General features: G+C 44.8%; 1 protein-coding gene and 1 non-coding gene across 2 annotated transcripts in view; one reads left to right on the top strand and one right to left on the bottom strand.

Moving 5' to 3' along the window:
* LOC126281296 (rap guanine nucleotide exchange factor 6-like) overlaps positions 1-12463 on the bottom strand; it is a 758425-nt gene that overhangs the window by 208728 nt on the left and 537234 nt on the right. The window lies entirely within an intron of this gene.
* Positions 12288-12362, top strand: Trnas-cga (transfer RNA serine (anticodon CGA)). Its single transcript has one exon. It is a non-coding gene; the product is annotated as a tRNA-Ser (tRNA).

The following is a 12463-nucleotide window of genomic DNA, read 5'->3' as shown; positions in this document are numbered from 1 at the left end:
CAGCACGCCGCTAGAGGAGCCAAAACAAAACGACTTCAGACATGTACCTGCGGGCAAACGAAAAATTAATCACGTAACTTTATCTTTTCAGGATGAAAATGAAATCTCTGCGACTAAGCCTTGCATTAAAACGTCTTCGTACCTCAGAAAGTTTACGTTTCCAGAACCAGGTTTCCTGAGCTTTTTCCCTCGTTTTATTGACTACCGACGCGTCTCAAAATCTTGGAGAGTTTTTCACACTGTGTACAAACAGCGGAGTGAGAGTGCAGGGTTTGGTTTGGTTTGGATTGGATTGGTCGCAGCGCGGACACGTGCGGGCAGTACTCCGGCTGTGGTCCGGCGTGCCTCAGCGATTGCGCAGGAATGTGGACCGGCCGGCCAGCGCCGCTCACGGCCTTGGTTCTCCGGACTGCCCGCTGCTGCTGCGGAGTGCGGTCGGACGCCGCACGTTACACGCGTAACGCCGATTCACACTTGACGGGGCGCAAAAAATTCCAAAATTCATTTTAAATGCTGACAGTGGAGGGAAACTCTGACGACGTCGGGAAACTCTGACGACGTCGGGAAACTCTGACGACGTCGGGAAACTCTGACGACGTCGGGAAACTCTGACGACGTCGGGAAACTCTGACGACGTCGGGAAACTCTGACGACGTCGGGAAACTCTGACGACGTCGGGAAACTCTGACGACGTCGGGAAACTCTGACGACGTCGGGAAACTCTGACGACGTCGGGAAACTCTGACGACGTCGGGAAACTCTGACGACGTCGGGAAACTCTGACGACGTCGGGAAACTCTGACGACGTCGGGAAGCTTATTTGATGATTGTTCTTCACACTCTATGCCAGTCTTGTTTATCTTATTTACACAGGTCATCAGCAGAACGTATTGCTCCCGTACAGATCGCAAAGGCGACCTGAGAATTACGGAGCGCACTGTATACCCGAAATATATGGAGAAATGCCCTAATACGTAGTAAAATGCAAGTACTCGCTGGCATGCACTTCACAGTTGTGTTGGTTTGGTTTGTGGGAAGAGACCGAACTGCGAGGTCATCGGTCTCGTCGGATCAGAGAAGAACGGGGAAGGAAGTCGGCCGTGCCCTTTCAGATGAACCATCCCGGCATTTGCCTGGAGCGATTTAGGGAAATCACGGAAAACCTAAATCAGGATGGTCGGACGCGGGATTGAACCGTCGTCCTCCAGAATGCGAGTCCAGTGTGCTAACCACTGCGCCACCTCGCTCGATTGCACTTCACAGTGGTTTTCAGAATGTAAATGTAAACGTACAATTAGCACACTTATGGTTTGTTAAAATAACCTCAACAATCATGTATTGATATAGCAATACTTCTCGCGTGAAGAGACGTGATTATGGAATGAAGAAAAGCAGAAATTAAGTGTTGCCGAGTCTACAGGACGAGGCGCTCCGAACTGAATGCATAGCCAACGGTTAACGAAACGTAGCGGTCAGGTGAGGGAGCTGTGACTAACCAGCAGATGTGATCAGTGAGGGGCAAACATTCTGAGGGTTTATGATCTGATGATAGATTAAGGTTTAAAACAAATGGTATTGGATATTAAGACCACAGCCCAGCATAAACAAGAGTAGCGTAGGGAAGAGTGTGAAGAACCAGAGGAAGAAGAAGGGCATGATTTATAACCAGAGTAGTTAATGGTGGAAGGAACTGCAAATAAAACACTACAAACAAGTAGTGAGCGTAGTGCTATTTGTTGCCGAAATAGAAATTGGAAAACTAAATGGAGCAGAACAACTAAAAAGAAAATATCTTTGGGAAGATATTTGACGTGTAAGAAAGGGAACGTGAGGGCAAGAAACTCTACCGGAGATCGAGAACACTATTAGAGGAGATCAGACTGAAAAGGACAAGATTTCCTGAACCTGTGATTTGGCTGGTCTTGTGTCGAATCATCCACAGAACGAAAGGAAAAACTTGAGTTAGGCAGTTTGTCACTGAAGAACAAATTATCCTAGACGGGCATGACAGCGGAAGGGAATAACGCTTTGAGATATAAGTATACGCATAGCAATAAATATTCGTCGTGGAGGCTGGTGTAGGAGCAGGATAGGGAGATATCAATGGAGCAGACAAGAGGGTATTCAGAGTTCCCTAGATTCCATACTCTCAGTAATTTGAGAGCTTAGGTTCCAATATTAATCAACGAGCATATTACTTCCCGGACTTACATCTCGTTATGACCACCAAGACAAGTTAGAAGCGTGTACGGAGCGGGGCTGTCAGCCTTTTTTTTTAATGCACCGTCCACCGTGATAGTATCCTCGGTCACACAAGAGAACAGAGGTAGCAGCACATGGAGATGTTTAAGAATTTGCTATAAAAGACACGATAAGCAGTAACGGGTCTCACTTTATATTTTCAGGTTAGTACCACGTGTTTCAAGGTAGGCCAACGTTATATAGCCATTATGCAGGCCACGTCACCGTAATGTTTTGTGATAAACACAAAAATTATAATGATTACAGCAGATGTTTATTAACATGTCCTCCACTGTTCAAGCCGTAGAGCGAACACGCCATCGAGGAAATAAACGGGTTCAGCAGTGGTTTACAGTGATAGGATTCGGTTATGACATTGTTACTGTCAATAAGAAAGTGAAGTCGTATGGGATGGATGACTGGGAGATGCCGAAGGGCAGGTTCAACCGACTAATTGGAAAGGCTGTACGGTTGACCCAAGCGCCGGCACATAGCCGGGCCCTCTCGAAGATCACTAAGGGGTCCCACGGAGTTTCGCATCCCAGTCCGACGCACTCATCGACAACAGTGTCGTGTGCTCTCGCTTCATAAGACGCTGTGGACAAGTTTGGAATTTAATTCAGGACAATGGCGCAGAGACTGGGATTCAAACGGGCCCCTCGGGGTGTCCTGTCTGCCGTAAAAGTGAAGGGAAAATTTGTCAACAGCACGGTGCGTATCCGATCGGTCATCCACTCAAGTAATGGCCACGCCCGACGGTGCTGAACACCCGTGATCTGACGGCAACTGGTGTATGCGCCTTGCCAGGGACGGTGACGCTATTCTCAGTGAAATTGACGAACAATTGCAGGAGCTGGTCAGCAGAATGAACAGACTTATGAGCATAGGAAATGGATTGAGAGTAAACCGAAGGAGGACGAAAGTGGTAAGTAGCACAAATTAGATTAGCGTAAATTAACAACAAAATGCATCATCACAAAGCAGACGAAGTTAAAGAATTTGGTTACCTCAGGACGGACGGAACAAGGACGACATAAAGAGTAGACTAGAAAATGAAAAGAGGGCATTCCTCGCTAAAGGAATTCTGTTTGTGTGAAACATAAACCTCAGTTTGATGAAGATATTTCTGTTAATGCTGGATTGGAGTACGCTTGAAAGGTATGTGCTAAGGTCAGATCAGGGTAGATCCAGAAAATAAAGTCGATAGTTGCCAACCGCAAGGTGGAATGAGTATATCTGAGTAGGAGGGTCTTTGATGGTTGAGAGAGCCGGGCGCGCGCAGTAAAAAACTGGGTAGTCGCAGCTAGGTGCCCGGACGAAGCGGGGTGGAATTCGCGCTACGCATTTTTCTTTATTTATCTATTTTTTTGTTGCACACTGAGCAAGCTTTAGCAATTTAATGGGAGAAGCTATATAATAATTTCAAAATGGGTTTTGTTAGATAATGTTCAGAGTTAGGTTTCGTATGTCCAAGGTTTGACGCAGTGAGCGTTTCGAACTCTATATATATACTGAGATCAACATTGTGTTTAAATCTAATAGCCTGAATCACAATCCACATCCTTTGCTTGTATTGAGTATGAAAATCAGTAGTAAAGTAAAGTTACGCACCAATGAAAAAACGTAAAGAGAATGAGGCCTCTATACAATATATAGGTGCAATTCATGGTTTTAAATAGATTTTGGTATAACTGAAGTTATCAGAGCAATGTTATTTCAAATAACTAATTTTGTGCCATTGCACAACTGGCATTATTCAAGGCAATGTATAATTTCATTAAGTAAACATCAGGGCCAAAAGTTAATTTTTCAGTGCCATCTTAATGCCATTGCACCAACGGCATTATTCTCTTAAACTTGATTACAGAGTCAAATACATGTTTCATTACTGGAAAATGGAGGAGTGCACGAAACAAGTTCGCAGACGCAGTCAGATGCAGGTTTATTTAATAATTATTTTGGAACAATTTTATCTATGATACTTTCAAGTTATTGTATGGAAATTAATCATGAATTGTGGGAAACCGAAAAAGAAGAGACTGTAAACATTTGTGATGTGATCTTACAGAAGGATGCCGACATTTAAGTGGAATCGGAAGAGTATGTGGAAGAGAAACAGTGATAATAAAAAGGGTTAGGGAATACCTTCCATAGTACTAGTGGGAAAGGTATTGTAATAGAGCCGGTCGGGGGTGGCCGAGCGGTTCTAGGCGCTACAGTCTGGAACAGCACGACCGCTACGGTCACAGGTTCGAATGCTGCCTCGGGCATGGATGTGTGTTATGTCCTTAGGTTAGTTAGGTTTAAGTAGTTCTAGGGGACTGATGATCTCAGCAGTTAAGTCCCATAGTGCTCAGAGCCATTTGAACCATTGTAATAGAAAAAAAAATAATGAAGGAAGCAGTGTCTAGGTGCTACTCAGAGATGAAAAATAGGCTAGCAGACGGAGCGAAATCTTAGCGCGCAGCTTCAAAAGATTGACGACACACACTTGGAGAAGCACTGAAAATGGTCTTCGGATACACATTCCGTTCAGCATTTAGCTACAGAGATTAGCCTTGGAGTCCCAAGTACGGAAATTCGTGCCGAAATGACACCGTGAAACGCACACCGGTGGCCACGTTAGAACACAGCTGCCCGTCACAGTAAGCGACCCCGGCAGACGGATCCTCGCATGGAAGCCTCTGCGGCAGCGTGCCGACTTGGTGTGGGAGGCGGAGGCGGCGACGCCGCTGCGGGCATTTAAACTTCCGGCCGTCCCTCCCTGACCCGCCCTCATCCTCCCACACAGCAGTGCCACCGCGGCGCCTTATTACTCATCCGCCCAAGGTCGCAGCTCTGCACTCCGGAAGTGACGCGCTGCCTGCCTACCGGAAGTGACTCTGCCCCCGCACTGCGCAGCTTTTTCGCGGTCCTCACACTTCAGCGGCCACTGCGTTTGCTCGAGGCGCGTACGAGACTTCCACCCCCTACACCCTCTGTTCCTTACCCTTATCTCCTCTGAATTGCCGCACCAACGTCAAAATGTACAAGAATCCCACGACAGATTCCAACGGATACACCACACACCGAACAGGAGTCCGCAACTGTTGAAGGACCTCGGAAGTAGTTGGCAGCCCTCGGTATTCACAGAGGTCACAGCAATTCTAGAAGGTCTTAAATATGCTGATGACTTAAAAAATGGTTGAATTGGCTCTGAGCACTATGGGACTCAACTTATGAGGTCATCAATCCCCTAGTACTTAGAACTACTTAAACCTAACTAACCTAAGGACATCACACACATCCATGACCGAGGCAGGATTCGAACCTGCGGTCGTAGCGGTCGCGCGGTTCCAGACTGTAGCGCCTAGAACCGCTCGGGCACCCTGGATAAGTGATGACTTAAATATAGACATAATTATTATTCTGTCAGACTCGTAATCATCTTTAATGCTCATACGGTATCATTTAATCAATAACACAATCACGTGGTATACCAGATCACAGACTGTATTACAGCACTACATTTATCTCACGAAAAGATCATAAAAATAAGATTGGATGGACTCCATTCCACACGGAGGCCAGCAATTTTGACAAACAGGGGAAAGGGAGAGGGGGATGATACACAAAGTATCCTTCGCCACACACCATAAGGTGGCTTGTGGAATATACACGTAGATGACACCTTGAGAATTTTGTACCGGGACCCTGAAACGTCCCAAGGATCATAGCGTAAACATAGCGCAACAGCTACGTACAGACACATTTAAAGCAGTTGTTTTTAAATACGTGGTTTATACTCAATCCAGCACACGGAGTGTATGATCGCACTGGTATTTTCTCCGTTGTGTTTCTTCTATTTGTATTTCGTATTCCGACAGAGCAAGAGGAGGCAAGTTATTGCTTTGATGTTTAAGACAATAACCTTTTTGGGATGTTGCCAAAAAAGAAAAATCTTCTCTGCGCTATTTCTATTTGTTTGCTATTTCCCTTACATAATTTGAACTGTGAATGCTATAACGCATGTTCCGTGTGTAACAACCCCACTGGCAGCTTCTCAACCCCCTCTCTCACAATTCCTGTGTCCCTTGATTGTTGTCTTCAGGACTGAAAGCAAATGGGACACGCTCTTCTCTGATCACCATCCATTTGACGCCTACTGCTGGATAAAAGCATCCTCTCCGCTTCTCCGTGCACTATGATCTTCAGTGATGTGCGTCCATGTTTGCTAACCATTTTCCATATTGTCGCCGTTTCTGTCTTTTCGTACTTCTCGGAATGCAGCGAAGAACTTTATTGGACTATGAACCACCCTTTGAGCATCCCACCTTTCCCTCTCACCTCATTAAGGTCATAATCACGTTTTATATCTCACAGTGTTTCCTGTTTTTCCTAGTAATTCCTAACATCAATTTCTACACTTTCTCGCTTAACAACCTTCAGCTTTTTGGATGGTTTTCGCATTACATGTCCGTTTCTCACTGTCATATGTAAAAACCGTTGATACATAACTACTCGTAAACTCCCGTTTATGCACTTGTCGGCTGTCCGTTTTAAATAAAGCCATGTAGTTTATCAAAAGCATCCCAAACAAATTTTATTTTCTGTTTATTTCTTTCATTGTCCATCCCGTAACTGTACTAGATACCAGAACTCGTCAGTTATTTCTATGTGCCCTTTCAGTTAATTTACACTGATTAGTTTTCGAAGCGCGATAGACGTTTGGCGCCATTTTTCTGCCAAAGCTAATCAACCAATCACGGGTAACTTCACCTATGGCCACAAACTGTGTATACAGGCTCTCTACTTCCAAGTGATCCTCTGGCGGCACCTGTCGACCCGTGCACGCCGACGCAGTGACGTGAGTCGAAGACAGACAGGACGTGTGCAGCCCATAGTCCCACTGCTAATAACCGGTTTGCATCATTTCGTCTGGGTTCACAGGCGCTCGTATCTGTGCTGTGGTTACTACACAGGTGTACTAACCTTTTTCCGGCAGTTCCCCCCCCCCTCCTCCCCCCTCTCTCTCTCTCTCTCTCTCTCTCTCTCTCTCTCTCTCTCTCTCTCTCGGTCTCTCTCTCTGTGTGTGTGTGTGTTATCCAAACAGACTGGTTGTATAAAGCACGAGAGGGCGGGCATGTAATACGACGCTGGAATCCGCGTAGAACCCATCGCTGCCTGTAGACGGAAGGCAGACGCTGCAAGCTAGCTACGGTATGCTATGCTGCAAATACAAGGTGCGTCACCATCACAACACAGGACGCCACGGCCCTGCACAGTAAAGAACAGAATAGCACTCAGCGATAGGCTGCAGCTCCTGCAACCGAGACGTGACTCCGCATGCTGACGACACAAAAAGCGCTGGGGCGCCGAGCTGCGAACCAAGTTGGCAGCCAGTGTGGGGGACTCCCTGTACTCTAGAGGATCCCCTACAGACGTCCGCCATGCAAAACGCGGCAGCAGCAGAGGCATACTAAGGGGATGTTGCTGTCCGTGGATCGCCGCCTCAACGCCTGTACTACGGCCGCCAACGGCAGCCACTCACTGGTGTGAAATTCTTAGAAACTTACTACTGCATATTCTGTAGACTCCGCTAGCGACCTTCCGACAAGTGGCAGGGGTAAGTCCTGTAATAAGCTGTCTGACTGCCGGAAAAGGGTCCGATGCCACATTATGGATGGATTATATAGATCGATGTCCTAAAAACAACTGAAAGTACAGTTATGTAAACTGAAGGTGGAAAGGGAAGGAAGAAGGAAAGGGAACTAACTATTTATGTCAGTTCGTTCCCACCTTTATGTAAAATCGGCAGCGACGAGTAAAAATGTGTACCTGGCTGGGATTCGAACTTGCTTACTAGGCAGCTGCGCGTCATCTGGACACGGTGTTCAACGCAAGTGGGCGGGCTGTCTTTGCACGCTTCTTGGTCGACCCACATTCCCACAGAACGCCACCTGCCCATCGTCACTGTTCGTGTCCTCCATACTAGCTACTTTCAGATTCCCGAATGAGGTCGAACGTAATTGTGCATACCCACTGAAGCTGATGGATTTTTTATCCATCGAGCTGAATCAGTTATATAGATGTGAATGCCTGTTGTCCGTTCTTTCGGACATATAAGAAAGAACAGACACCGCGCATTCATGCGTGTACAGTGTAGATGCTACGGATGTGTTGTCAGGGCTTCTATGTACTCGACTCACATTTTTTTTAAAAATTAATCTATGCATTTGCTGTGGGAATCTACATATTAATTTCTATCTCTTAAATCACTTTTCATTAGCTGAGAGGGCGCGACTGTGACACAATCCAAATCTGCAAGTCCAAGAGAAATAAATGGAGACGTGGTTCCATTATAGCGTGACCATCGAAGTATTTCACGATATTGAAAGAGTAATGATTCTCATAGAAACTAGCTTTCAATCTGTCCGAGAGCTCCTGTAGGAGGACTAAGCAAGAATCCATTGAAAATTGGAAAGATTATTACGTACATTTTTCAGAATTTTACAAAGTCCCCGTAATTGAGAATGATCGGCACACCTGTCCTTTCGGCAGATTACTTTCACTGTAGGCGGACGTTTTTAAAGCAATACCGAAATCGGTTGAACGACAGAAGACAAACTACAAATGTTTTTGTAAAAAACATAAAAGAAGCAATGGCACTTTCGAAAAACCGTTTATGTTATAGCTGTCTTTGTATTTTTTCTACTAAAAGGTTTTGGACACTATGAAAGTAAAGATTTTCTTTCTGTTTCAGACATATCTAAATCATATTCAGACAATGATCACAACACATGTCGGGGTTGATTGCATAGGGAAACAGTTGTAGGCGACTGCATTTACAGCAAGCAGTGAATGGTACAGCAGTCAACCGCATATAATATTTACTCCGTACCTAGATTTCGGCCGTACTGTGTGGCCAACTTCAGTGCCGTAAATATAAGTTTAAACATTCAAAACACTTGCATATGCTCATAGTCCCATTCATGTTACAGGTTGGTTTCATACTTTTATCATTTACTACTCACAACAAAACACGCATCGGAAACGTCAATGTATTTTTCTACGCATTGTCATAAAATTAATGCCACCGTCCGATATAGTGCATCGAAAAAACGTTTTTTTATTGCTAAATAGGAACATTTTCTGACGTTCTGCAAAATTATACTCATTTGGTCACGACGCGATGTTCGGGTTCTTAGCCATCTTCAGAAGACAACTGAATGTCGCAGACAGACAATGACGTGCGACTTACACAGATGTTATTTACATTTATTTGCAAAAAAGATAAAAAATAATGATATGTAGACCGTTCACATAGGAAATTATTCATTTCTTTTGTAACGAGGCAATAATTACATTAACTAGTAAAGAAAAACATTCCTTCGTCGAGATACATTTAGCAACTAATGAAAAATAATTTTTAATTTCCAATATCAATCTATTATTAGTAATTGAAGCTTCATTTAATAGAGGGGAAATATTTTCAAGAACAATTTCAAGAAAACTAAGTTTTGGTTCAGATATGTGAATGATGTCCTGTGTTTATGGACTTTTGTCCCACTCGAGAGTTGTACACGGTTGGAGCTCCCAACGTAAGAAAATTCACTTCACACTGGAAGTGGGAGGTTCTTCTACGAACTTCTCGCGCCGTAATATAGGTATCAGCGCAAAGACACAGTTATTGAGCATTTACGGAATAAACATAGCTACGAACAGAGTAATCCCTTCAGGTTCCCAGCACCCACACAACCACAGTAATTGTTGGATTACCTGAATCTGCCTTTCAGACAGAACACAGTTTCCAACATGTCGCTTCAGGAAATGATTACAGTTCTACCCTGGTTGGTAATGTAGCACGAAAAAAGAAAATGCATAAAATTACACAATCTCTGCAAGCAAGCCATCAGGAACCAGTAAGTAGTTACAAAAGTGGGCCATCATCCCGTATACTGCAATATTTCAGATAATCTCTGAAAAGTTAAAGTCTCGCAACTCGACTCCTGCATTTTTAATGCCAACAGCATACCAAAATTTTTATTCAGCAGTAAAGACAAACTGCAATCACTGGCACAGGGTGGTGTATATAGAATGACATGCAAGCAACGTGAGAAAGTGTTTATTGGTCAGTCATCAGATTATGTGAAAACGAAAGGAACTGGGAAAGATTCACGTTTTGTCTATCTTCTTTTAACGACTCATAAGACGCAGAATGTGAAGTTCTACATTCTGTAAGGAAAAGCAGTAAGATGAGCCCCTGGAAATCAACTAACGTATGATACAGAATGCCAGCTTAGTATTCAAATGATCATATTTTGTTTCATTTTCTCTTTTTTTAAAATTAAGATTTAGTTGTAAGTAACAGACAAACTGTAAATTCAAAATTATTTTTTTATCAACTGTTGAATGTACTCGTATCTTCACAGAAAACTATTTCCTTTTTTAACTAATGTAATCATTCCTGCCAACGGCCTTGCCGCAGTGGTAAAACCACTTCCCGTCAGACCACCGGAGTTAAGCGCTGTCGGGCTTGGCTATAACTCGGATGAGTGACCGTCTGCCAAGCGCTGAGGGCAAGCGGGGTACACTCAGCCCGTATGAAGCCAATTGAGGAGCTGCTTGCCCGAAAAGTAGCGGCTCCGGTCACGGTAACTGACAACAGTCGAAAGAGCGGTCCTCATGTAGTGACGCCTATGGTCGAAGGACGACACGGCGGTCGGTCGATACCGTTGGGCTTTTCGAGGCCTGTTCGGACGGGGTAATCGATTCTGCATGGTCGTTCAAATGGCTCAAATGGCTCTGAGCACTATGGGACTTACATCTGTGGTCATCAGTCCCCTAGAACTTAGAACTACTTAAACCTAACTAATCTAAGGACATCACATACATCCATGCCCGAGGCAGGATTAGAACCTGTGGCCGTAGCGGTCACGCGGTTCCAGACTGAAGCGCCTAGAACCTTCGGCCACACTGGCCGGCGATTCTGCATGAAAAGAAAATAACATTTCCCGATGTGAACATTCTCCATGTCATCATTTTTCATCTTTTCTGCAGTTATATGTGTCAGTCGCTAGTCATTGTACCTGTATTTGCGGCACTGAGTTGTCATCTAACACAGTCTGAGAAGCTGGAAGTTGGTGTGAGACCAAATAAATTATATTTTCTAAGTCGCGCGGGCTTAGCCTAGCGGTCTAAGGCGCTGCAGGCATGGACTGTGCGGCTGGTCCTGGCGGAGGTTCGAGTCCTCCCTCGGGCATGTGTGTGCGTGTGCGCAAGTGCTCTACCGACTGAGCTACCTAACCAAGACTAACGACCCGTCCTCATAGCTTCAATTCTGCCAGTACCTCGTCTCCTACCTTCCAAACTCCATAGAACCTCTTCTGAGAAAGGCGAAGGTCCCGAGTTCGAGTTTCGGTCCGGCACAAAGTTTTAGTCTGCCAGGAATGCAGGACTTTTTTGCAGGACATCATGAGATTAAATTTATTTTGTTATGAACCGGATTTCGGCTTCTTTAGCTATCTTAAGGTGAAAAATGACTCGCCAACACAGATACAATGACATGTGACTTCCACAGATATTATTTATACAGAAGATACAAAAATGACGACACGTAAAACGTTCACTTAGGAAAGCGTTATATTATTCAGTCTATTATAATTGTGTTCAGCCAAACACCGGCGGAAAGTTCATTTAATGTTATTTTTTATGTCTATCCAAATTCCAGGTAGCGTTAGTGCAGCCATGAGCTCACATTCCGTGCAGCTGGTGGCTCAACAGTACAATTCGATCGGTTTTGCCGTACCAGAAAGAGGAGTTTTCTACGGCAACAAACTATACTGTTCCCAGAATGAGATTTTCACTCTGCAGCGGAGTGTGCGCTGATATGAAACTTCCTGGCAGATTAAAACTGTGTGCCCGACCGAGACTCGAACTCGGGACCTTTGCCTTTCGCGGGCAAGTGCTCTACCAACTGAGCTACCGAAGCACGACTCACGTCCGGTACCCACAGCTTTACTTCTGCCAGTATCCGTCTCCTACCTCTGAGTACCGGACGTGAGTCGTGCTTCGGTAGCTCAGTTGGTAGAGCACTTGCCCCCGAAAGGCAAAGGTCCCGAGTTCGAGTCTCGGTCGGGCACACAGTTTTAATCTGCCAGGAAGTTTCAAACTATACTGTTGTTAACACAACGAAAAACCAGTTCAAGTTGCTATTATTTTATTTTTCATTCCATGCCTAGGT

Source organism: Schistocerca gregaria, chromosome 1 (assembly GCF_023897955.1).
Source record: "Schistocerca gregaria isolate iqSchGreg1 chromosome 1, iqSchGreg1.2, whole genome shotgun sequence".
NCBI lineage: Eukaryota > Metazoa > Arthropoda > Insecta > Orthoptera > Acrididae > Schistocerca > Schistocerca gregaria.
The sequence above is the reverse complement of the archived record's forward strand: the minus strand, read 5'-3'. Positions and strand labels throughout refer to the sequence as shown.